The 19,448-nt window shown below is 47.0% G+C and overlaps 34 non-coding genes across 34 annotated transcripts; 12 read left to right on the top strand and 22 right to left on the bottom strand.

Annotated features, from left to right (window-relative positions):
• Window positions 1-26: 26 nt before the first annotated feature.
• On the bottom strand, window positions 27-99 carry trnaf-gaa (transfer RNA phenylalanine (anticodon GAA)). Its single transcript has one exon. It is a non-coding gene; the product is annotated as a tRNA-Phe (tRNA).
• Window positions 100-1,295: 1,196 nt separating this feature from the next.
• trnaa-ugc (transfer RNA alanine (anticodon UGC)) lies at window positions 1,296-1,367 on the top strand. Its single transcript has one exon. It is a non-coding gene; the product is annotated as a tRNA-Ala (tRNA).
• A 149-nt stretch (window positions 1,368-1,516) lies between these two features.
• Window positions 1,517-1,589, bottom strand: trnar-ccu (transfer RNA arginine (anticodon CCU)). The gene has a single exon. It is a non-coding gene; the product is annotated as a tRNA-Arg (tRNA).
• A 284-nt stretch (window positions 1,590-1,873) lies between these two features.
• trnaf-gaa (transfer RNA phenylalanine (anticodon GAA)) lies at window positions 1,874-1,946 on the bottom strand. The gene has a single exon. It is a non-coding gene; the product is annotated as a tRNA-Phe (tRNA).
• An 872-nt stretch (window positions 1,947-2,818) lies between these two features.
• trnaa-cgc (transfer RNA alanine (anticodon CGC)) lies at window positions 2,819-2,890 on the top strand. Its single transcript has one exon. It is a non-coding gene; the product is annotated as a tRNA-Ala (tRNA).
• Window positions 2,891-3,395: 505 nt separating this feature from the next.
• trnaf-gaa (transfer RNA phenylalanine (anticodon GAA)) lies at window positions 3,396-3,468 on the bottom strand. The gene has a single exon. It is a non-coding gene; the product is annotated as a tRNA-Phe (tRNA).
• Window positions 3,469-4,438: 970 nt separating this feature from the next.
• On the top strand, window positions 4,439-4,510 carry trnaa-cgc (transfer RNA alanine (anticodon CGC)). The gene has a single exon. It is a non-coding gene; the product is annotated as a tRNA-Ala (tRNA).
• A 149-nt stretch (window positions 4,511-4,659) lies between these two features.
• trnar-ccu (transfer RNA arginine (anticodon CCU)) lies at window positions 4,660-4,732 on the bottom strand. The gene has a single exon. It is a non-coding gene; the product is annotated as a tRNA-Arg (tRNA).
• A 283-nt stretch (window positions 4,733-5,015) lies between these two features.
• trnaf-gaa (transfer RNA phenylalanine (anticodon GAA)) lies at window positions 5,016-5,088 on the bottom strand. Its single transcript has one exon. It is a non-coding gene; the product is annotated as a tRNA-Phe (tRNA).
• Window positions 5,089-5,960: 872 nt separating this feature from the next.
• On the top strand, window positions 5,961-6,032 carry trnaa-ugc (transfer RNA alanine (anticodon UGC)). Its single transcript has one exon. It is a non-coding gene; the product is annotated as a tRNA-Ala (tRNA).
• Window positions 6,033-6,539: 507 nt separating this feature from the next.
• Window positions 6,540-6,612, bottom strand: trnaf-gaa (transfer RNA phenylalanine (anticodon GAA)). The gene has a single exon. It is a non-coding gene; the product is annotated as a tRNA-Phe (tRNA).
• A 704-nt stretch (window positions 6,613-7,316) lies between these two features.
• On the top strand, window positions 7,317-7,388 carry trnaa-ugc (transfer RNA alanine (anticodon UGC)). Its single transcript has one exon. It is a non-coding gene; the product is annotated as a tRNA-Ala (tRNA).
• Window positions 7,389-7,894: 506 nt separating this feature from the next.
• On the bottom strand, window positions 7,895-7,967 carry trnaf-gaa (transfer RNA phenylalanine (anticodon GAA)). Its single transcript has one exon. It is a non-coding gene; the product is annotated as a tRNA-Phe (tRNA).
• Window positions 7,968-8,887: 920 nt separating this feature from the next.
• trnaa-ugc (transfer RNA alanine (anticodon UGC)) lies at window positions 8,888-8,959 on the top strand. The gene has a single exon. It is a non-coding gene; the product is annotated as a tRNA-Ala (tRNA).
• A 150-nt stretch (window positions 8,960-9,109) lies between these two features.
• trnar-ccu (transfer RNA arginine (anticodon CCU)) lies at window positions 9,110-9,182 on the bottom strand. The gene has a single exon. It is a non-coding gene; the product is annotated as a tRNA-Arg (tRNA).
• A 287-nt stretch (window positions 9,183-9,469) lies between these two features.
• Window positions 9,470-9,542, bottom strand: trnaf-gaa (transfer RNA phenylalanine (anticodon GAA)). Its single transcript has one exon. It is a non-coding gene; the product is annotated as a tRNA-Phe (tRNA).
• Window positions 9,543-10,306: 764 nt separating this feature from the next.
• Window positions 10,307-10,378, top strand: trnaa-cgc (transfer RNA alanine (anticodon CGC)). Its single transcript has one exon. It is a non-coding gene; the product is annotated as a tRNA-Ala (tRNA).
• A 150-nt stretch (window positions 10,379-10,528) lies between these two features.
• trnar-ccu (transfer RNA arginine (anticodon CCU)) lies at window positions 10,529-10,601 on the bottom strand. The gene has a single exon. It is a non-coding gene; the product is annotated as a tRNA-Arg (tRNA).
• A 286-nt stretch (window positions 10,602-10,887) lies between these two features.
• trnaf-gaa (transfer RNA phenylalanine (anticodon GAA)) lies at window positions 10,888-10,960 on the bottom strand. Its single transcript has one exon. It is a non-coding gene; the product is annotated as a tRNA-Phe (tRNA).
• A 692-nt stretch (window positions 10,961-11,652) lies between these two features.
• Window positions 11,653-11,724, top strand: trnaa-ugc (transfer RNA alanine (anticodon UGC)). Its single transcript has one exon. It is a non-coding gene; the product is annotated as a tRNA-Ala (tRNA).
• A 149-nt stretch (window positions 11,725-11,873) lies between these two features.
• Window positions 11,874-11,946, bottom strand: trnar-ccu (transfer RNA arginine (anticodon CCU)). Its single transcript has one exon. It is a non-coding gene; the product is annotated as a tRNA-Arg (tRNA).
• A 306-nt stretch (window positions 11,947-12,252) lies between these two features.
• On the bottom strand, window positions 12,253-12,325 carry trnaf-gaa (transfer RNA phenylalanine (anticodon GAA)). The gene has a single exon. It is a non-coding gene; the product is annotated as a tRNA-Phe (tRNA).
• A 1,088-nt stretch (window positions 12,326-13,413) lies between these two features.
• trnaa-ugc (transfer RNA alanine (anticodon UGC)) lies at window positions 13,414-13,485 on the top strand. Its single transcript has one exon. It is a non-coding gene; the product is annotated as a tRNA-Ala (tRNA).
• A 148-nt stretch (window positions 13,486-13,633) lies between these two features.
• Window positions 13,634-13,706, bottom strand: trnar-ccu (transfer RNA arginine (anticodon CCU)). Its single transcript has one exon. It is a non-coding gene; the product is annotated as a tRNA-Arg (tRNA).
• A 286-nt stretch (window positions 13,707-13,992) lies between these two features.
• trnaf-gaa (transfer RNA phenylalanine (anticodon GAA)) lies at window positions 13,993-14,065 on the bottom strand. The gene has a single exon. It is a non-coding gene; the product is annotated as a tRNA-Phe (tRNA).
• Window positions 14,066-15,261: 1,196 nt separating this feature from the next.
• Window positions 15,262-15,333, top strand: trnaa-ugc (transfer RNA alanine (anticodon UGC)). The gene has a single exon. It is a non-coding gene; the product is annotated as a tRNA-Ala (tRNA).
• Window positions 15,334-15,482: 149 nt separating this feature from the next.
• trnar-ccu (transfer RNA arginine (anticodon CCU)) lies at window positions 15,483-15,555 on the bottom strand. The gene has a single exon. It is a non-coding gene; the product is annotated as a tRNA-Arg (tRNA).
• Window positions 15,556-15,842: 287 nt separating this feature from the next.
• trnaf-gaa (transfer RNA phenylalanine (anticodon GAA)) lies at window positions 15,843-15,915 on the bottom strand. Its single transcript has one exon. It is a non-coding gene; the product is annotated as a tRNA-Phe (tRNA).
• Window positions 15,916-17,003: 1,088 nt separating this feature from the next.
• trnaa-ugc (transfer RNA alanine (anticodon UGC)) lies at window positions 17,004-17,075 on the top strand. Its single transcript has one exon. It is a non-coding gene; the product is annotated as a tRNA-Ala (tRNA).
• Window positions 17,076-17,224: 149 nt separating this feature from the next.
• On the bottom strand, window positions 17,225-17,297 carry trnar-ccu (transfer RNA arginine (anticodon CCU)). Its single transcript has one exon. It is a non-coding gene; the product is annotated as a tRNA-Arg (tRNA).
• A 294-nt stretch (window positions 17,298-17,591) lies between these two features.
• On the bottom strand, window positions 17,592-17,664 carry trnaf-gaa (transfer RNA phenylalanine (anticodon GAA)). The gene has a single exon. It is a non-coding gene; the product is annotated as a tRNA-Phe (tRNA).
• Window positions 17,665-18,752: 1,088 nt separating this feature from the next.
• On the top strand, window positions 18,753-18,824 carry trnaa-ugc (transfer RNA alanine (anticodon UGC)). Its single transcript has one exon. It is a non-coding gene; the product is annotated as a tRNA-Ala (tRNA).
• Window positions 18,825-18,972: 148 nt separating this feature from the next.
• trnar-ccu (transfer RNA arginine (anticodon CCU)) lies at window positions 18,973-19,045 on the bottom strand. The gene has a single exon. It is a non-coding gene; the product is annotated as a tRNA-Arg (tRNA).
• A 286-nt stretch (window positions 19,046-19,331) lies between these two features.
• trnaf-gaa (transfer RNA phenylalanine (anticodon GAA)) lies at window positions 19,332-19,404 on the bottom strand. Its single transcript has one exon. It is a non-coding gene; the product is annotated as a tRNA-Phe (tRNA).
• Window positions 19,405-19,448: the final 44 nt, after the last annotated feature.

The following is a 19,448-nucleotide window of genomic DNA, read 5'->3' as shown; positions in this document are numbered from 1 at the left end:
GCTTTCTGAACATACTCGTCGTGAAATGCCGAAACCCGGGATTGAACCAGGGACCTTTAGATCTTCAGTCTAACGCTCTCCCAACTGAGCTATTTCGGCCAAATACAACCACATCCATTGAGATATCCACTGTTTTCGATTACGTCGGGATTGACTCCATTTAAACACAGCCGCACAAGTCAGGATGGCTGAGTGGTCTGAGGCGCTGCTTTCAGCTCGCAGTCTTCACTGGATGCTTGGGATGGAATCCCACTTCTGCCAAGGGATCTTTTACCACCCAGGAACACACTCACACCTGTTCTGCCGACAAGGACAACACGAGTTGAGGACTGTGCTGACATGGAGCTGACAATCAATGTTGCAAGAAACACATCAATGCACATGTATTTAGTCTTTGATTAATTGACTTCAACATGTCATTCTTTAGTCCCTGTACCCTCGAAGCAACACTCAGCATAGTAGAGGCTGTAGCTCGGCGTTAGTGCGTGTAACTTCTATGTATCACACCTGGCCCTGACAGTGTGATTTTTGGCAACAGGCGGTCTATGACTTGATCCCGAGAAGTGAAAATGACGCACCCATGTGCGTCGCTGCAATGTCGTCTTCTCCTTCACTATTCACAGTGGATGCGCTCACACGCTGTTTCTGGGAGAAACTGTTGCTTGCGTTACGTGTCATCCATTGTCCAGCGCACTGTAGCTTCTTTCTCCTTCTCCTTGCCCATGTCATCCACATATTGTACCGTTGGGCAACGCTAGGAACAGCGTCGTAGCATACTTTGAGACTCAAGGAACGACAGTGCAACTCTTTTCGTTCTGTGTTGCATTGTTTACCTGTTGGTGTTGTGTGCCGTTGGGCAACGCTAGGAACAGCGTCGTAGCATGCTTTGAGACTCAAGGAACGACAGTGCAACTCTTTTCTTTCTGTGTTGCATTGTTTACTTGTTGGTGTTGTGTGCCATTGGGTTACGCTAGGAACAGCGTCGTAGCATGCTTTGAGACTCAAGGAATGACAGTGCAACTCTTTTCTTTCTGTGTTGCATTGTTTACTTGTTGGTGTTGTGTGCCGTTGGCCAACGCTAGGAACAGCGTCGTAGCATGCTTTGAGACTCAAGGAACGACAGTGCAACTCTTTTCTTTCTGTGTTGCATTGTTTACTTGTTGGTGTTGTGTGCCGTTGGGCAACGCTAGGAACAGCGTCGTAGCATGCTTTCAGACTCAAGGAACGACAGTGCAACTCTTTTCTTTCTGTGTTGCATTGTTTGTTTGCTGTTGAAGGAAACACATGCTGGTGGTGGGGATGTAGCTCAGTGGTAGAGCGCATGCTTTGCATGTATGAGGTCCCGAGATCAATCCTCGGCATCTCCAGGATATCTTTTAATGTCTATGTTTCCCGGTTCAATCGGCGCAGTTCCCAACTTTCCCAGATGCAATTCGTGAATAGGATATGAGCAGAAGGAATAAACGACAAGAGCCCACAGAGAATTACCAATTGTGTTCAGAAACAAGGCAGGCATCACCCCAGATGGGACTTGAACCCACAATCCCTGGCTTAGGAGGCCAGTGCCTTATCCATTAGGCCACTGGGGCTCAGTCAGGTAGTTTCTGAACATGAAAAAAAAAAAAAAAAGCACGAAACAGTGCAATGAAGTGAATAGTTACAGGAATTGTCCCGTTGCAGGAGTCATTGCACAGCCTGCAGTGTAAAGTGAACAAGGAGCCTGTCATTGATTTCGCCTAGAGTTGTATTTGCAAAAGGGCTTTGAATCAATTACCTTTGAATCGGAGCACAGTGCACTCTAGCTGCAAAATAGAAACGCACACGTGTGCAGTACATGGGCTCATTGTGCTTTCTGAACATACTCCTCGTGAAATGCCGAAACCCGGGATTGAACCAGGGACCTTTAGATCTTCAGTCTAACGCTCTCCCAACTGAGCTATTTCGGCCAAATACAACCACATCCATTGAGATATCCACTGTTTTCGATTACGTCGGGATTGACTCCATTTAAACACAGCCGCACAAGTCAGGATGGCTGAGTGGTCTGAGGCGCTGCTTTCAGCTCGCAGTCTTCACTGGATGCTTGGGATGGAATCCCACTTCTGCCAAGGGATCTTTTACCACCCAGGAACACACTCACACCTGTTCTGCCGACAAGGACAACACGAGTTGAGGACTGTGCTGACATGGAGCTGACAATCAATGTTGCAAGAAACACATCAATGCACATGTATTTAGTCTTTGATTAATTGACTTCAACATGTCATTCTTTAGTCCCTGTACCCTCGAAGCAACACTCAGCATAGTAGAGGCTGTAGCTCGGCGTTAGTGCGTGTAACTTCTATGTATCACACCTGGCCCTGACAGTGTGATTTTTGGCAACAGGCGGTCTATGACTTGATCCCGAGAAGTGAAAATGACGCACCCATGTGCGTCGCTGCAATGTCGTCTTCTCCTTCACTATTCACAGTGGATGCGCTCACACGCTGTTTCTGGGAGAAACTGTTGCTTGCGTTACGTGTCATCCATTGTCCAGCGCACTGTAGCTTCTTTCTCCTTCTCCTTGCCCATGTCATCCACATATTGTACCGTTGGGCAACGCTAGGAACAGCGTCGTAGCATGCTTTGAGACTCAAGGAACGACAGTGCAACTCTTTTCTTTCTGTGTTGCATTGTTTACTTGTTGGTGTTGTGTGCCGTTGGGCAACGCTAGGAACAGCGTCGTAGCATGCTTTGAGACTCAAGGAACGACAGTGCAACTCTTTTCTTTCTGTGTTGCATTGTTTGTTTGCTGTAGAAGGAAACACATGCAGGTGGTGGGGATGTAGCTCAGTGGTAGAGCGCATGCTTCGCATGTATGAGGTCCCGAGATCAATCCTCGGCATCTCCAGGATATCTTTTAATGTCTATGTTTCCCGGTTCAATCGGCGCAGTTCCCAACTTTCCCAGATGCAATTCGTGAATAGGATATGAGCAGAAGGAAAAAACGACAAGAGCCCACAGAGAATTACCAATTGTGTGCAGAAACAAGGCAGGCATCACCCCAGATGGGACTCGAACCCACAATCCCTGGCTTAAAGGCCAGTGCCTTATCCATTAGGCCACTGGGGCTCAGTCAGGTAGTTTCTGAACATGAAAAAAAAAAAAAAAAGCACGAAACAGTGCAATGAAGTGAATAGTTACAGGAATTGTCCCGTTGCAGGAGTCATTGCACAGCCTGCAGTGTAAAGTGAACAAGGAGCCTGTCATTGATTTCGCCTAGAGTTGTATTTGCAAAAGGGCTTTGAATCAATTACCTTTGAATCGGAGCACAGTGCACTCTAGCTGCAAAATAGAAACGCACACGTGTGCAGTACATGGGCTCTTTGTGCTTTCTGAACATACTCCTCGTGAAATGCCGAAACCCGGGATTGAACCAGGGACCTTTAGATCTTCAGTCTAACGCTCTCCCAACTGAGCTATTTCGGCCACATCCATTGTGATATCCACTGTTTTCGATTACGTCGGGATTGACTCCATTTAAACACAGCCGCACAAGTCAGGATGGCTGAGTGGTCTGAGGCGCTGCTTTCAGCTCGCAGTCTTCACTGGATGCTTGGGATGGAATCCCACTTCTGCCAAGGGATCTTTTACCACCCAGGAACACACTCACACCTGTTCTGCCGACAAGGACAACACGAGTTGAGGACTGTGCTGACATGGAGCTGACAATCAATGTTGCAAGAAACACATCAATGCACATGTATTTAGTCTTTGATTAATTGACTTCAACATGTCATTCTTTAGTCCCTGTACCCTCGAAGCAACACTCAGCATAGTAGAGGCTGTAGCTCGGCGTTAGTGCGTGTAACTTCTATGTATCACACCTGGCCCTGACAGTGTGATTTTTGGCAACAGGCGGTCTATGACTTGATCCCGAGAAGTGAAAATGACGCACCCATGTGCGTCGCTGCAATGTCGTCTTCTCCTTCACTATTCACAGTGGATGCGCTCACACGCTGTTTCTGGGAGAAACTGTTGCTTGCGTTACGTGTCATCCATTGTCCAGCGCACTGTAGCTTCTTTCTCCTTCTCCTTGCCCATGTCATCCACATATTGTACCGTTGGGCAACGCTAGGAACAGCGTCGTAGCATGCTTTGAGACTCAAGGAACGACAGTGCAACTCTTTTCTTTCTGTGTTGCATTGTTTACTTGTTGGTGTTGTGTGCCGTTGGGCAACGCTAGGAACAGCGTCGTAGCATGCTTTGAGACTCAAGGAACGACAGTGCAACTCTTTTCTTTCTGTGTTGCATTGTTTACTTGTTGGTGTTGTGTGCCGTTGGGCAACGCTAGGAACAGCGTCGTAGCATGCTTTGAGACTCAAGGAATTACAGTGCAACTCTTTTCTTTCTGTGTTGCATTGTTTGTTTGCTGTAGAAGGAAACACATGCAGGTGGTGGGGATGTAGCTCAGTGGTAGAGCGCATGCTTCGCATGTATGAGGTCCCGAGATCAATCCTCGGCATCTCCAGGATATCTTTTAATGTCTATGTTTCCCGGTTCAATCGGCGCAGTTCCCAACTTTCCCAGATGCAATTCGTGAATAGGATATGAGCAGAAGGAAAAAACGACAAGAGCCCACAGAGAATTACCAATTGTGTGCAGAAACAAGGCAGGCATCACCCCAGATGGGACTCTAACCCACAATCCCTGGCTTAGGAGGCCAGTGCCTTATCCATTAGGCCACTGGGGCTCAGTCAGGTAGTTTCTGAACATGAAAAAAAAAAAAAAAGCACGAAACAGTGCAATGAAGTGAATAGTTACAGGAATTGTCCCATTGCAGGAGTCATTGCACAGCCTGCAGTGTAAAGTGAACAAGGAGCCTGTCGTTGATTTCGCCTAGAGTTGTATTTGCAAAAGGGCTTTGAATCAATTACCTTTGAATCGGAGCACAGTGCACTCTAGCTGCAAAATAGAAACGCACACGTGTGCAGTACATGGGCTCTTTGTGCTTTCTGAACATACTCCTCGTGAAATGCCGAAACCCGGGATTGAACCAGGGACCTTTAGATCTTCAGTCTAACGCTCTCCCAACTGAGCTATTTCGGCCAAATACAACCACATCCATTGTGATATCCACTGTTTTCGATTACGTCGGGATTGACTCCATTTAAACACAGCCGCACAAGTCAGGATGGCTGAGTGGTCTGAGGCGCTGCTTTCAGCTCGCAGTCTTTACTGGATGCTTGGGATGGAATCCCACTTCTGCCAAGGGATCTTTTACCACCCAGGAACACACTCACACCTGTTCTGCCGACAAGGACAACACGAGTTGAGGACTGTGCTGACATGGAGCTGACAATCAATGTTGCAAGAAACACATCAATGCACATGTATTTAGTCTTTGATTAATTGACTTCAACATGTCATTCTTTAGTCCCTGTACCCTCGAAGCAACACTCAGCATAGTAGAGGCTGTAGCTCGGCGTTAGTGCGTGTAACTTCTATGTATCACACCTGGCCCTGACAGTGTGATTTTTGGCAACAGGCGGTCTATGACTTGATCCCGAGAAGTGAAAATGACGCACCCATGTGCGTCGCTGCAATGTCGTCTTCTCCTTCACTATTCACAGTGGATGCGCTCACACGCTGTTTCTGGGAGAAACTGTTGCTTGCGTTACGTGTCATCCATTGTCCAGCGCACTGTAGCTTCTTTCTCCTTCTCCTTGCCCATGTCATCCACATATTGTACCGTTGGGCAACGCTAGGAACAGCGTCGTAGCATGCTTTGAGACTCAAGGAACGACAGTGCAACTCTTTTCTTTCTGTGTTGCATTGTTTACATGTTGGTGTTGTGTGCCGTTGGGCAACGCTAGGAACAGCGTCGTAGCATGCTTTGAGACTCAAGGAATGACAGTGCAACTCTTTTCTTTCTGTGTTGCATTGTTTGTTTGCTGTTGAAGGAAACACATGCTGGTGGTGGGGATGTAGCTCAGTGGTAGAGCGCATGCTTTGCATGTATGAGGTCCCGAGATCAATCCTCGGCATCTCCAGGATATCTTTTAATGTCTATGTTTCCCGGTTCAATCGGCTCAATTCCCAACTTTCCCAGATGCAATTCGTGAATAGGATATGAGCAGAAGGAAAAAACGACAAGAACCCACAGAGAATTACCAATTGTGTGCAGAAACAAGCAGACATCACCCCAGATGGGACTCGAACCCACAATCCCTGGCTTAAAGGCCAGTGCCTTATCCATTAGGCCACTGGGGCTCAGTCAGGTAGTTTCTGAACATGAAAAAAAAAAAAAAAAAAAGCACGAAACAGTGCAATGAAGTGAATAGTTACAGGAATTGTCCCGTTGCAGGAGTCATTGCACAGCCTGCAGTGTAAAGTGAACAAGGAGCCTGTCATTGATTTCGCCTAGAGTTGTATTTGCAAAAGGGCTTTGAATCAATTACCTTTGAATCGGAGCACAGTGCACTCTAGCTGCAAAATAGAAACGCACACGTGTGCAGTACATGGGCTCTTTGTGCTTTCTGAACATACTCCTCGTGAAATGCCGAAACCCGGGATTGAACCAGGGACCTTTAGATCTTCAGTCTAACGCTCTCCCAACTGAGCTATTTCGGCCAAATACAACCACATCCATTGAGATATCCACTGTTTTCGATTACGTCGGGATTGACTCCATTTAAACACAGCCGCACAAGTCAGGATGGCTGAGTGGTCTGAGGCGCTGCTTTCAGCTCGCAGTCTTCACTGGATGCTTGGGATGGAATCCCACTTCTGCCAAGGGATCTTTTACCACCCAGGAACACACTCACACCTGTTCTGCCGACAAGGACAACACGAGTTGAGGACTGTGCTGACATGGAGCTGACAATCAATGTTGCAAGAACAGGCGGTCTATGACTTGATCCCGAGAAGTGAAAATGACGCACCCATGTGCGTCGCTGCAATGTCGTCTTCTCCTTCACTATTCACAGTGGATGCGCTCACACGCTGTTTCTGGGAGAAACTGTTGCTTGCGTTACGTGTCATCCATTGTCCAGCGCACTGTAGCTTCTTTCTCCTTCTCCTTGCCCATGTCATCCACATATTGTACCGTTGGGCAACGCTAGGAACAGCGTCGTAGCATGCTTTGAGACTCAAGGAATGACAGTGCAACTCTTTTCTTTCTGTGTTGCATTGTTTACATGTTGGTGTTGTGTGCCGTTGGGCAACGCTAGGAACAGCGTCGTAGCATGCTTTGAGACTCAAGGAATGACAGTGCAACTCTTTTCTTTCTGTGTTGCATTGTTTGTTTGCTGTTGAAGGAAACACATGCTGGTGGTGGGGATGTAGCTCAGTGGTAGAGCGCATGCTTTGCATGTATGAGGTCCCGAGATCAATCCTCGGCATCTCCAGGATATCTTTTAATGTCTATGTTTCCCGGTTCAATCGGCTCAATTCCCAACTTTCCCAGATGCAATTCGTGAATAGGATATGAGCAGAAGGAAAAAACGACAAGAACCCACAGAGAATTACCAATTGTGTGCAGAAACAAGCAGACATCACCCCAGATGGGACTCGAACCCACAATCCCTGGCTTAAAGGCCAGTGCCTTATCCATTAGGCCACTGGGGCTCAGTCAGGTAGTTTCTGAACATGAAAAAAAAAAAAAAAAAAGCACGAAACAGTGCAATGAAGTGAATAGTTACAGGAATTGTCCCGTTGCAGGAGTCATTGCACAGCCTGCAGTGTAAAGTGAACAAGGAGCCTGTCATTGATTTCGCCTAGAGTTGTATTTGCAAAAGGGCTTTGAATCAATTACCTTTGAATCGGAGCACAGTGCACTCTAGCTGCAAAATAGAAACGCACACGTGTGCAGTACATGGGCTCTTTGTGCTTTCTGAACATACTCCTCGTGAAATGCCGAAACCCGGGATTGAACCAGGGACCTTTAGATCTTCAGTCTAACGCTCTCCCAACTGAGCTATTTCGGCCAAATACAACCACATCCATTGAGATATCCACTGTTTTCGATTACGTCGGGATTGACTCCATTTAAACACAGCCGCACAAGTCAGGATGGCTGAGTGGTCTGAGGCGCTGCTTTCAGCTCGCAGTCTTCACTGGATGCTTGGGATGGAATCCCACTTCTGCCAAGGGATCTTTTACCACCCAGGAACACACTCACACCTGTTCTGCCGACAAGGACAACACGAGTTGAGGACTGTGCTGACATGGAGCTGACAATCAATGTTGCAAGAACAGGCGGTCTATGACTTGATCCCGAGAAGTGAAAATGACGCACCCATGTGCGTCGCTGCAATGTCGTCTTCTCCTTCACTATTCACAGTGGATGCGCTCACACGCTGTTTCTGGGAGAAACTGTTGCTTGCGTTACGTGTCATCCATTGTCCAGCGCACAGTAGCTTCTTTCTCCTTCTCCTTGCCCATGTCATCCACATATTGTACCGTTGGGCAACGCTAGGAACAGCGTCGTAGCATGCTTTGAGACTCAAGGAACGACAGTGCAACTCTTTTCTTTCTGTGTTGCATTGTTTACTTGTTGGTGTTGTGTGCCGTTGGGCAACGCTAGGAACAGCGTCGTAGCATGCTTTGAGACTCAAGGAACGACAGTGCAACTCTTTTCTTTCTGTGTTGCATTGTTTACTTGTTGGTGTTGTGTGCCGTTGGGCAACGCTAGGAACAGCGTCGTAGCATGCTTTGAGACTCAAGGAACGACAGTGCAACTCTTTTCGTTCTGTGTTGCATTGTTTACTTGTTGGTGTTGTGTGCCGTTGGGCAACGCTAGGAACAGCGTCGTAGCATGCTTTGAGACTCAAGGAATGACAGTGCAACTCTTTTCTTTCTGTGTTGCATTGTTTGTTTGCTGTTGAAGGAAACACATGCAGGTGGTGGGGATGTAGCTCAGTGGTAGAGCGCATGCTTTGCATGTATGAGGTCCCGAGATCAATCCTCGGCATCTCCAGGATAACTTTTAATGTCTATGTTTCCCGGTTCAATCGGCTCAATTCCCAACTTTCCCAGATGCAATTCGTGAATAGGATATGAGCAGAAGGAAAAAAACGACAAGAGCCCACAGAGAATTACCAATTGTGTTCAGAAACAAGGCAGGCATCACCCCAGATGGGACTCGAACCCACAATCCCTGGCTTAGGAGGCCAGTGCCTTATCCATTAGGCCACTGGGGCTCAGTCAGGTAGTTTCTGAACATGAAAAAAAAAAAAAAAAAAAGCACGAAACAGTGCAATGAAGTGAATAGTTACAGGAATTGTCCCGTTGCAGGAGTCATTGCACAGCCTGCAGTGTAAAGTGAACTAGGAGCCTGTCGTTGATTTCGCCTAGAGTTGTATTTGCAAAAGGGCTTTGAATCAATTACCTTTGAATCGGAGCACAGTGCACTCTAGCTGCAAAATAGAAACGCACACGTGTGCAGTACATGGGCTCTTTGTGCTTTCTGAACATGCTCCTCGTGAAATGCCGAAACCCGGGATTGATCCAGGGACCTTTAGATCTTCAGTCTAACGCGCTCCCAACTGAGCTATTTCGGCCAAATACAACCACATCCATTGTGATATCCACTGTTTTCGATTACGTCGGGATTGACTCCATTTAAACACAGCCGCACAAGTCAGGATGGCTGAGTGGTCTGAGGCGCTGCTTTCAGCTCGCAGTCTTTACTGGATGCTTGGGATGGAATCCCACTTCTGCCAAGGGATCTTTTACCACCCAGGAACACACTCACACCTGTTCTGCCGACAAGGACAACACGAGTTGAGGACTGTGCTGACATGGAGCTGACAATCAATGTTGCAAGAAACACATCAATGCACATGTATTTAGTCTTTGATTAATTGACTTCAACATGTCATTCTTTAGTCCCTGTACCCTCGAAGCAACACTCAGCATAGTAGAGGCTGTAGCTCGGCGTTAGTGCGTGTAACTTCTATGTATCACACCTGGCCCTGACAGTGTGATTTTTGGCAACAGGCGGTCTATGACTTGATCCCGAGAAGTGAAAATGACGCACCCATGTGCGTCGCTGCAATGTCGTCTTCTCCTTCACTATTCACAGTGGATGCGCTCACACGCTGTTTCTGGGAGAAACTGTTGCTTGCGTTACGTGTCATCCATTGTCCAGCGCACTGTAGCTTCTTTCTCCTTCTCCTTGCCCATGTCATCCACATATTGTACCGTTGGGCAACGCTAGGAACAGCGTCGTAGCATGCTTTGAGACTCAAGGAATGACAGTGCAACTCTTTTCTTTCTGTGTTGCATTGTTTGTTTGCTGTTGAAGGAAACACATGCAGGTGGTGGGGATGTAGCTCAGTGGTAGAGCGCATGCTTCGCATGTATGAGGTCCCGAGATCAATCCTCGGCATCTCCAGGATATCTTTTAATGTCTATGTTTCCCGGTTCAATCGGCTCAATTCCCAACTTTCCCAGATGCAATTCGTGAATAGGATATGAGCAGAAGGAAAAAAACGACAAGAGCCCACAGAGAATTACCAATTGTGTTCAGAAACAAGGCAGGCATCACCCCAGATGTGACTCGAACCCACAATCCCTGGCTTAGGAGGCCAGTGCCTTATCCATTAGGCCACTGGGGCTCAGTCAGGTAGTTTCTGAACATGAAAAAAAAAAAAAAAAAAGCACGAAACAGTGCAATGAAGTGAATAGTTACAGGAATTGTCCCGTTGCAGGAGTCATTGCACAGCCTGCAGTGTAAAGTGAACAAGGAGCCTGTCGTTGATTTCGCCTAGAGTTGTATTTGCAAAAGGGCTTTGAATCAATTACCTTTGAATCGGAGCACAGTGCACTCTAGCTGCAAAATAGAAACGCACACGTGTGCAGTACATGGGCTCTTTGTGCTTTCTGAACATACTCCTCGTGAAATGCCGAAACCCGGGATTGAACCAGGGACCTTTAGATCTTCAGTCTAACGCTCTCCCAACTGAGCTATTTCGGCCAAATACAACCACATCCATTGAGATATCCACTGTTTTCGATTACGTCGGGATTGACTCCATTTAAACACAGCCGCACAAGTCAGGATGGCTGAGTGGTCTGAGGCGCTGCTTTCAGCTCGCAGTCTTCACTGGATGCTTGGGATGGAATCCCACTTCTGCCAAGGGATCTTTTACCACCCAGGAACACACTCACACCTGTTCTGCCGACAAGGACAACACGAGTTGAGGACTGTGCTGACATGGAGCTGACAATCAATGTTGCAAGAAACACATCAATGCACATGTATTTAGTCTTTGATTAATTGACTTAGCTTCTTTCTCCTTCTCCTTGCCCATGTCATCCACATATTGTACCGTTGGGCAACGCTAGGAACAGCGTCGTAGCATGCTTTGAGACTCAAGGAACGACAGTGCAACTCTTTTCTTTCTGTGTTGCATTGTTTACTTGTTGGTGTTGTGTGCCGTTGGGCGACGCTAGGAACAGCGTCGTAGCATGCTTTGAGACTCAAGGAACGACAGTGCAACTCTTTTCGTTCTGTGTTGCATTGTTTACTTGTTGGTGTTGTGTGCCGTTGGGCAACGCTAGGAACAGCGTCGTAGCATGCTTTGAGACTCAAGGAATGACAGTGCAACTCTTTTCTTTCTGTGTTGCATTGTTTGTTTGCTGTTGAAGGAAACACATGCAGGTGGTGGGGATGTAGCTCAGTGGTAGAGCGCATGCTTTGCATGTATGAGGTCCCGAGATCAATCCTCGGCATCTCCAGGATATCTTTTAATGTCTATGTTTCCCGGTTCAATCGGCTCAATTCCCAACTTTCCCAGATGCAATTCGTGAATAGGATATGAGCAGAAGGAAAAAACGACAAGAACCCACAGAGAATTACCAATTGTGTGCAGAAACAAGGCAGACATCACCCCAGACGGGACTCGAACCCACAATCCCTGGCTTAGGAGGCCAGTGCCTTATCCATTAGGCCACTGGGGCTCAGTCAGGTAGCTTCTGAACATGAAAAAAAAAAAAAAAAAAAAAAAAAAAAAAAAAAAAAAGCACGAAACAGTGCAATGAAGTGAATAGTTACAGGAATTGTCCCGTTGCAGGAGTCATTGCACAGCCTGCAGTGTAAAGTGAACAAGGAGCCTGTCGTTGATTTCGCCTAGAGTTGTATTTGCAAAAGGGATTTGAATCAATTACCTTTGAATCGGAGCACAGTGCACTCTAGCTGCAAAATAGAAACGCACACGTGTGCAGTACATGGGCTCTTTGTGCTTTCTGAACATACTCCTCGTGAAATGCCGAAACCCGGGATTGAACCAGGGACCTTTAGATCTTCAGTCTAACGCTCTCCCAACTGAGTTATTTCGGCCAAATACAACCACATCCATTGTGATATCCACTGTTTTCGATTACGTCGGGATTGACTCCATTTAAACACAGCCGCACAAGTCAGGATGGCTGAGTGGTCTGAGGCGCTGCTTTCAGCTCGCAGTCTTTACTGGATGCTTGGGATGGAATCCCACTTCTGCCAAGGGATCTTTTACCACCCAGGAACACACTCACACCTGTTCTGCCGACAAGGACAACACGAGTTGAGGACTGTGCTGACATGGAGCTGACAATCAATGTTGCAAGAAACACATCAATGCACATGTATTTAGTCTTTGATTAATTGACTTCAACATGTCATTCTTTAGTCCCTGTACCCTCGAAGCAACACTCAGCATAGTAGAGGCTGTAGCTCGGCGTTAGTGCGTGTAACTTCTATGTATCACACCTGGCCCTGACAGTGTGATTTTTGGCAACAGGCGGTCTATGACTTGATCCCGAGAAGTGAAAATGACGCACCCATGTGCGTCGCTGCAATGTCGTCTTCTCCTTCACTATTCACAGTGGATGCGCTCACACGCTGTTTCTGGGAGAAACTGTTGCTTGCGTTACGTGTCATCCATTGTCCAGCGCACTGTAGCTTCTTTCTCCTTCTCCTTGCCCATGTCATCCACATATTGTACCGTTGGGCAACGCTAGGAACAGCGTCGTAGCATGCTTTGAGACTCAAGGAACGACAGTGCAACTCTTTTCTTTCTGTGTTGCATTGTTTACATGTTGGTGTTGTGTGCCGTTGGGCAACGCTAGGAACAGCGTCGTAGCATGCTTTGAGACTCAAGGAACGACAGTGCAACTCTTTTCTTTCTGTGTTGCATTGTTTACTTGTTGGTGTTGTGTGCCATTGGGTTACGCTAGGAACAGCGTCGTAGCATGCTTTGAGACTCAAGGAATGACAGTGCAACTCTTTTCTTTCTGTGTTGCATTGTTTACTTGTTGGTGTTGTGTGCCGTTGGGCAACGCTAGGAACAGCGTCGTAGCATGCTTTGAGACTCAAGGAATGACAGTGCAACTCTTTTCTTTCTGTGTTGCATTGTTTGTTTGCTGTTGAAGGAAACACATGCTGGTGGTGGGGATGTAGCTCAGTGGTAGAGCGCATGCTTTGCATGTATGAGGTCCCGAGATCAATCCTCGGCATCTCCAGGATATCTTTTAATGTCTATGTTTCACGATCAATCGGCGCAGTTCCCAACTTTCCCAGATGCAATTCGTGAATAGGATATGAGCAGAAGGAAAAAACGACAAGAGCCCACAGAGAATTACCAATTGTGTTCAGAAACAAGGCAGGCATCACCCCAGATGTGACTCGAACCCACAATCCCTGGCTTAGGAGGCCAGTGCCTTATCCATTAGGCCACTGGGGCTCAGTCAGGTAGTTTCTGAACATGAAAAAAAAAAAAAAAAAAGCACGAAACAGTGCAATGAAGTGAATAGTTACAGGAATTGTCCCGTTGCAGGAGTCATTGCACAGCCTGCAGTGTAAAGTGAACAAGGAGCCTGTCGTTGATTTCGCCTAGAGTTGTATTTGCAAAAGGGCTTTGAATCAATTACCTTTGAATCGGAGCACAGTGCACTCTAGCTGCAAAATAGAAACGCACACGTGTGCAGTACATGGGCTCTTTGTGCTTTCTGAACATACTCCTCGTGAAATGCCGAAACCCGGGATTGAACCAGGGACCTTTAGATCTTCAGTCTAACGCTCTCCCAACTGAGCTATTTCGGCCAAATACAACCACATCCATTGAGATATCCACTGTTTTCGATTACGTCGGGATTGACTCCATTTAAACACAGCCGCACAAGTCAGGATGGCTGAGTGGTCTGAGGCGCTGCTTTCAGCTCGCAGTCTTCACTGGATGCTTGGGATGGAATCCCACTTCTGCCAAGGGATCTTTTACCACCCAGGAACACACTCACACCTGTTCTGCCGACAAGGACAACACGAGTTGAGGACTGTGCTGACATGGAGCTGACAATCAATGTTGCAAGAAACACATCAATGCACATGTATTTAGTCTTTGATTAATTGACTTCAACATGTCATTCTTTAGTCCCTGTACCCTCGAAGCAACACTCAGCATAGTAGAGGCTGTAGCTCGGCGTTAGTGCGTGTAACTTCTATGTATCACACCTGGCCCTGACAGTGTGATTTTTGGCAACAGGCGGTCTATGACTTGATCCCGAGAAGTGAAAATGACGCACCCATGTGCGTCGCTGCAATGTCGTCTTCTCCTTCACTATTCACAGTGGATGCGCTCACACGCTGTTTCTGGGAGAAACTGTTGCTTGCGTTACGTGTCATCCATTGTCCAGCGCACTGTAGCTTCTTTCTCCTTCTCCTTGCCCATGTCATCCACATATTGTACCGTTGGGCAACGCTAGGAACAGCGTCGTAGCATGCTTTGAGACTCAAGGAACGACAGTGCAACTCTTTTCTTTCTGTGTTGCATTGTTTACTTGTTGGTGTTGTGTGCCGTTGGGCAACGCTAGGAACAGCGTCGTAGCATGCTTTGAGACTCAAGGAACGACAGTGCAACTCTTTTCTTTCTGTGTTGCATTGTTTACTTGTTGGTGTTGTGTGCCATTGGGTTACGCTAGGAACAGCGTCGTAGCATGCTTTGAGACTCAAGGAATGACAGTGCAACTCTTTTCTTTCTGTGTTGCATTGTTTACTTGTTGGTGTTGTGTGCCGTTGGGCAACGCTAGGAACAGCGTCGTAGCATGCTTTGAGACTCAAGGAACGACAGTGCAACTCTTTTCTTTCTGTGTTGCATTGTTTACTTGTTGGTGTTGTGTGCCGTTGGGCAACGCTAGGAACAGCGTCGTAGCATGCTTTGAGACTCAAGGAATGACAGTGCAACTCTTTTCTTTCTGTGTTGCATTGTTTGTTTGCTGTTGAAGGAAACACATGCAGGTGGTGGGGATGTAGCTCAGTGGTAGAGCGCATGCTTTGCATGTATGAGGTCCCGAGATCAATCCTCGGCATCTCCAGGATATCTTTTAATGTCTATGTTTCCCGGTTCAATCGGCGCAGTTCCCAACTTTCCCAGATGCAATTCGTGAATAGGATATGAGCAGAAGGAAAAAACGACAAGAGCCCACAGAGAATTACCAATTGTGTTCAGAAACAAGGCAGGCATCACCCCAGATGGGACTCGAACCCACAATCCCTGGCTTAGGAGGCCAGTGCCTTATCCATTAGGCCACTGGGGCTCAGTCAGGTAGTTTCTGAACATGAAAAAAAAAAAAAAAAAATGCACGAAACAGTGCAATGAAGTGAATAGTTACAGGAATTGTCCCGTTGCAGGAGTCATTGCACAGCCTGCAGTGTAAAGTGAACAAGGAGCCTGTCGTTGATTTCGCCTAGAGTTGTATTTGCAAAAGGGCTTTGAATCAATTACCTTTGAATCGGAGCACAGTGCACTCTAGCTGCAAAATAGAAACGCACACGTGTGCAGTACATGGGCTCTTTGTGCTTTCTGAACATACTCCTCGTGAAATGCCGAAACCCGGGATTGATCCAGGGACCTTTAGATCTTCAGTCTAACGCTCTCCCAACTGAGCTATTTCGGCCAAATACAACCACATCCATTGTGATATCCACTGTTTTCGATTACGTCGGGATTGACTCCATTTAAACACAGCCGCACAAGTCAGGATGGCTGAGTGGTCTGAGGCGCTGCTTTCAGCTCGCAGTCTTCACTGGATGCTTGGGATGGAATCCCACTTCTGCCAAGGGATCTTTTACCACCCAGGAACACACTCACACCTGTTCTGCCGACAAGGACAACACGAGTTGAGGACTGTGCTGACATGGAGCTGACAATCAATGTTGCAAGAAACACATCAATGCACATGTATTTAGTCTTTGATTAATTGACTTCAACATGTCATTCTTTAGTCCCTGTACCCTCGAAGCAACACTCAGCATAGTAGAGGCTGTAGCTCGGCGTTAGTGCGTGTAACTTCTATGTATCACACCTGGCCCTGACAGTGTGATTTTTGGCAACAGGCGGTCTATGACTTGATCCCGAGAAGTGAAAATGACGCACCCATGTGCGTCGCTGCAATGTCGTCTTCTCCTTCACTATTCACAGTGGATGCGCTCACACGCTGTTTCTGGGAGAAACTGTTGCTTGCGTTACGTGTCATCCATTGTCCAGCGCACTGTGGCTTCTTTCTCCTTCTCCTTGCCCATGTCATCCACATATTGTACCGTTGGGCAACGCTAGGAACAGCGTCGTAGCATGCTTTGAGACTCAAGGATCGACAGTGCAACTCCTTTCTTTCTGTGTTGCATTGTTTACTTGTTGGTGTTGTGTGCCGTTGGGCAACGCTAGGAACAGCGTCGTAGCATGCTTTCAGACTCAAGGAACGACAGTGCAACTCTTTTCTTTCTGTGTTGCATTGTTTACTTGTTGGTGTTGTGTGCCGTTGGGCAACGCTAGGAACAGCGTCGTAGCATGCTTTGAGACTCAAGGAACGACAGTGCAACTCTTTTCTTTCTGTGTTGCATTGTTTACTTGTTGGTGTTGTGTGCCGTTGGGCAACGCTAGGAACAGCGTCGTAGCATGCTTTGAGACTCAAGGAATGACAGTGCAACTCTTTTCTTTCTGTGTTGCATTGTTTGTTTGCTGTTGAAGGAAACACATGCAGGTGGTGGGGATGTAGCTCAGTGGTAGAGCGCATGCTTTGCATGTATGAGGTCCCGAGATCAATCCTCGGCATCTCCAGGATATCTTTTAATGTCTATGTTTCCCGGTTCAATCGGCGCAGTTCCCAACTTTCCCAGATGCAATTCGTGAATAGGATATGAGCAGAAGGAAAAAACGACAAGAGCCCACAGAGAATTGCCAATTGTGTTCAGAAACAAGGCAGGCATCACCCCAGATGGGACTTGAACCCACAATCCCTGGCTTAGGAGGCCAGTGCCTTATCCATTAGGCCACTGGGGCTCAGTCAGGTAGTTTCTGAACATGAAAAAAAAAAAAAAAAAAAAAAAAAAGCACGAAACAGTGCAATGAAGTGAATAGTTACAGGAATTGTCCCATTGCACGAGTCATTGCACAGCCTGCAGTGTAAAGTGAACAAGGAGCCTGTCGTTGATTTCGCCTAGAGTTGTATTTGCAAAAGGGATTTGAATCAATTACCTTTGAATCGGAGCACAGTGCACTCTAGCTGCAAAATAGAAACGCACACGTGTGCAGTACATGGGCTCTTTGTGCTTTCTGAACATACTCCTCGTGAAATGCCGAAACCCGGGATTGAACCAGGGACCTTTAGATCTTCAGTCTAACGCTCTCCCAACTGAGTTATTTCGGCCAAATACAACCACATCCATTGTGATATCCACTGTTTTCGATTACGTCGGGATTGACTCCATTTAAACACAGCCGCACAAGTCAGGATGGCTGAGTGGTCTGAGGCGCTGCTTTCAGCTCGCAGTCTTTACTGGATGCTTGGGATGGAATCCCACTTCTGCCAAGGGATCTTTTACCACCCAGGAACACACTCACACCTGTTCTGCCGACAAGGACAACACGAGTTGAGGACTGTGCTGACATGGAGCTGACAATCAATGTTGCAAGAAACACATCAATGCACATGTATTTAGTCTTTGATTAATTGACTTCAACATGTCATTCTTTAGTCCCTGTACCCTCGAAGCAACACTCAGCATAGTAGAGGCTGTAGCTCGGCGTTAGTGCGTGTAACTTCTATGTATCACACCTGGCCCTGACAGTGTGATTTTTGGCAACAGGCGGTCTATGACTTGATCCCGAGAAGTGAAAATGACGCACCCATGTGCGTCGCTGCAATGTCGTCTTCTCCTTCACTATTCACAGTGGATGCGCTCACACGCTGTTTCTGGGAGAAACTGTTGCTTGCGTTACGTGTCATCCATTGTCCAGCGCACTGTAGCTTCTTTCTCCTTCTCCTTGCCCATGTCATCCACATATTGTACCGTTGGGCAACGCTAGGAACAGCGTCGTAGCATGCTTTGAGACTCAAGGAACGACAGTGCAACTCTTTTCTTTCTGTGTTGCATTGTTTACATGTTGGTGTTGTGTGCCGTTGGGCAACGCTAGGAACAGCGTCGTAGCATGCTTTGAGACTCAAGGAACGACAGTGCAACTCTTTTCTTTCTGTGTTGCATTGTTTACTTGTTGGTGTTGTGTGCCATTGGGTTACGCTAGGAACAGCGTCGTAGCATGCTTTGAGACTCAAGGAATGACAGTGCAACTCTTTTCTTTCTGTGTTGCATTGTTTACTTGTTGGTGTTGTGTGCCGTTGGGCAACGCTAGGAACAGCGTCGTAGCATGCTTTGAGACTCAAGGAATGACAGTGCAACTCTTTTCTTTCTGTGTTGCATTGTTTGTTTGCTGTTGAAGGAAACACATGCTGGTGGTGGGGATGTAGCTCAGTGGTAGAACGCATGCTTTGCATGTATGAGGTCCCGAGATCAATCCTCGGCATCTCCAGGATATCTTTTAATGTCTATGTTTCACGATCAATCGGCGCAGTTCCCAACTTTCCCAGATGCAATTCGTGAATAGGATATGAGCAGAAGGAAAAAACGACAAGAGCCCACAGAGAATTACCAATTGTGTTCAGAAACAAGGCAGGCATCACCCCAGATGTGACTCGAACCCACAATCCCTGGCTTAGGAGGCCAGTGCCTTATCCATTAGGCCACTGGGGCTCAGTCAGGTAGTTTCTGAACATGAAAAAAAAAAAAAAAAAAGCACGAAACAGTGCAATGAAGTGAATAGTTACAGGAATTGTCCCGTTGCAGGAGTCATTGCACAGCCTGCAGTGTAAAGTGAACAAGGAGCCTGTCGTTGATTTCGCCTAGAGTTGTATTTGCAAAAGGGCTTTGAATCAATTACCTTTGAATCGGAGCACAGTGCACTCTAGCTGCAAAATAGAAACGCACACGTGTGCAGTACATGGGCTCTTTGTGCTTTCTGAACATACTCCTCGTGAAATGCCGAAACCCGGGATTGAACCAGGGACCTTTAGATCTTCAGTCTAACGCTCTCCCAACTGAGCTATTTCGGCCAAATACAACCACATCCATTGAGATATCCACTGTTTTCGATTAC

This window comes from Amia ocellicauda, chromosome 14, assembly GCF_036373705.1.
Source record: "Amia ocellicauda isolate fAmiCal2 chromosome 14, fAmiCal2.hap1, whole genome shotgun sequence".
NCBI lineage: Eukaryota > Metazoa > Chordata > Actinopteri > Amiiformes > Amiidae > Amia > Amia ocellicauda.
This window is presented reverse-complemented; position numbering and strand designations above follow the sequence as displayed.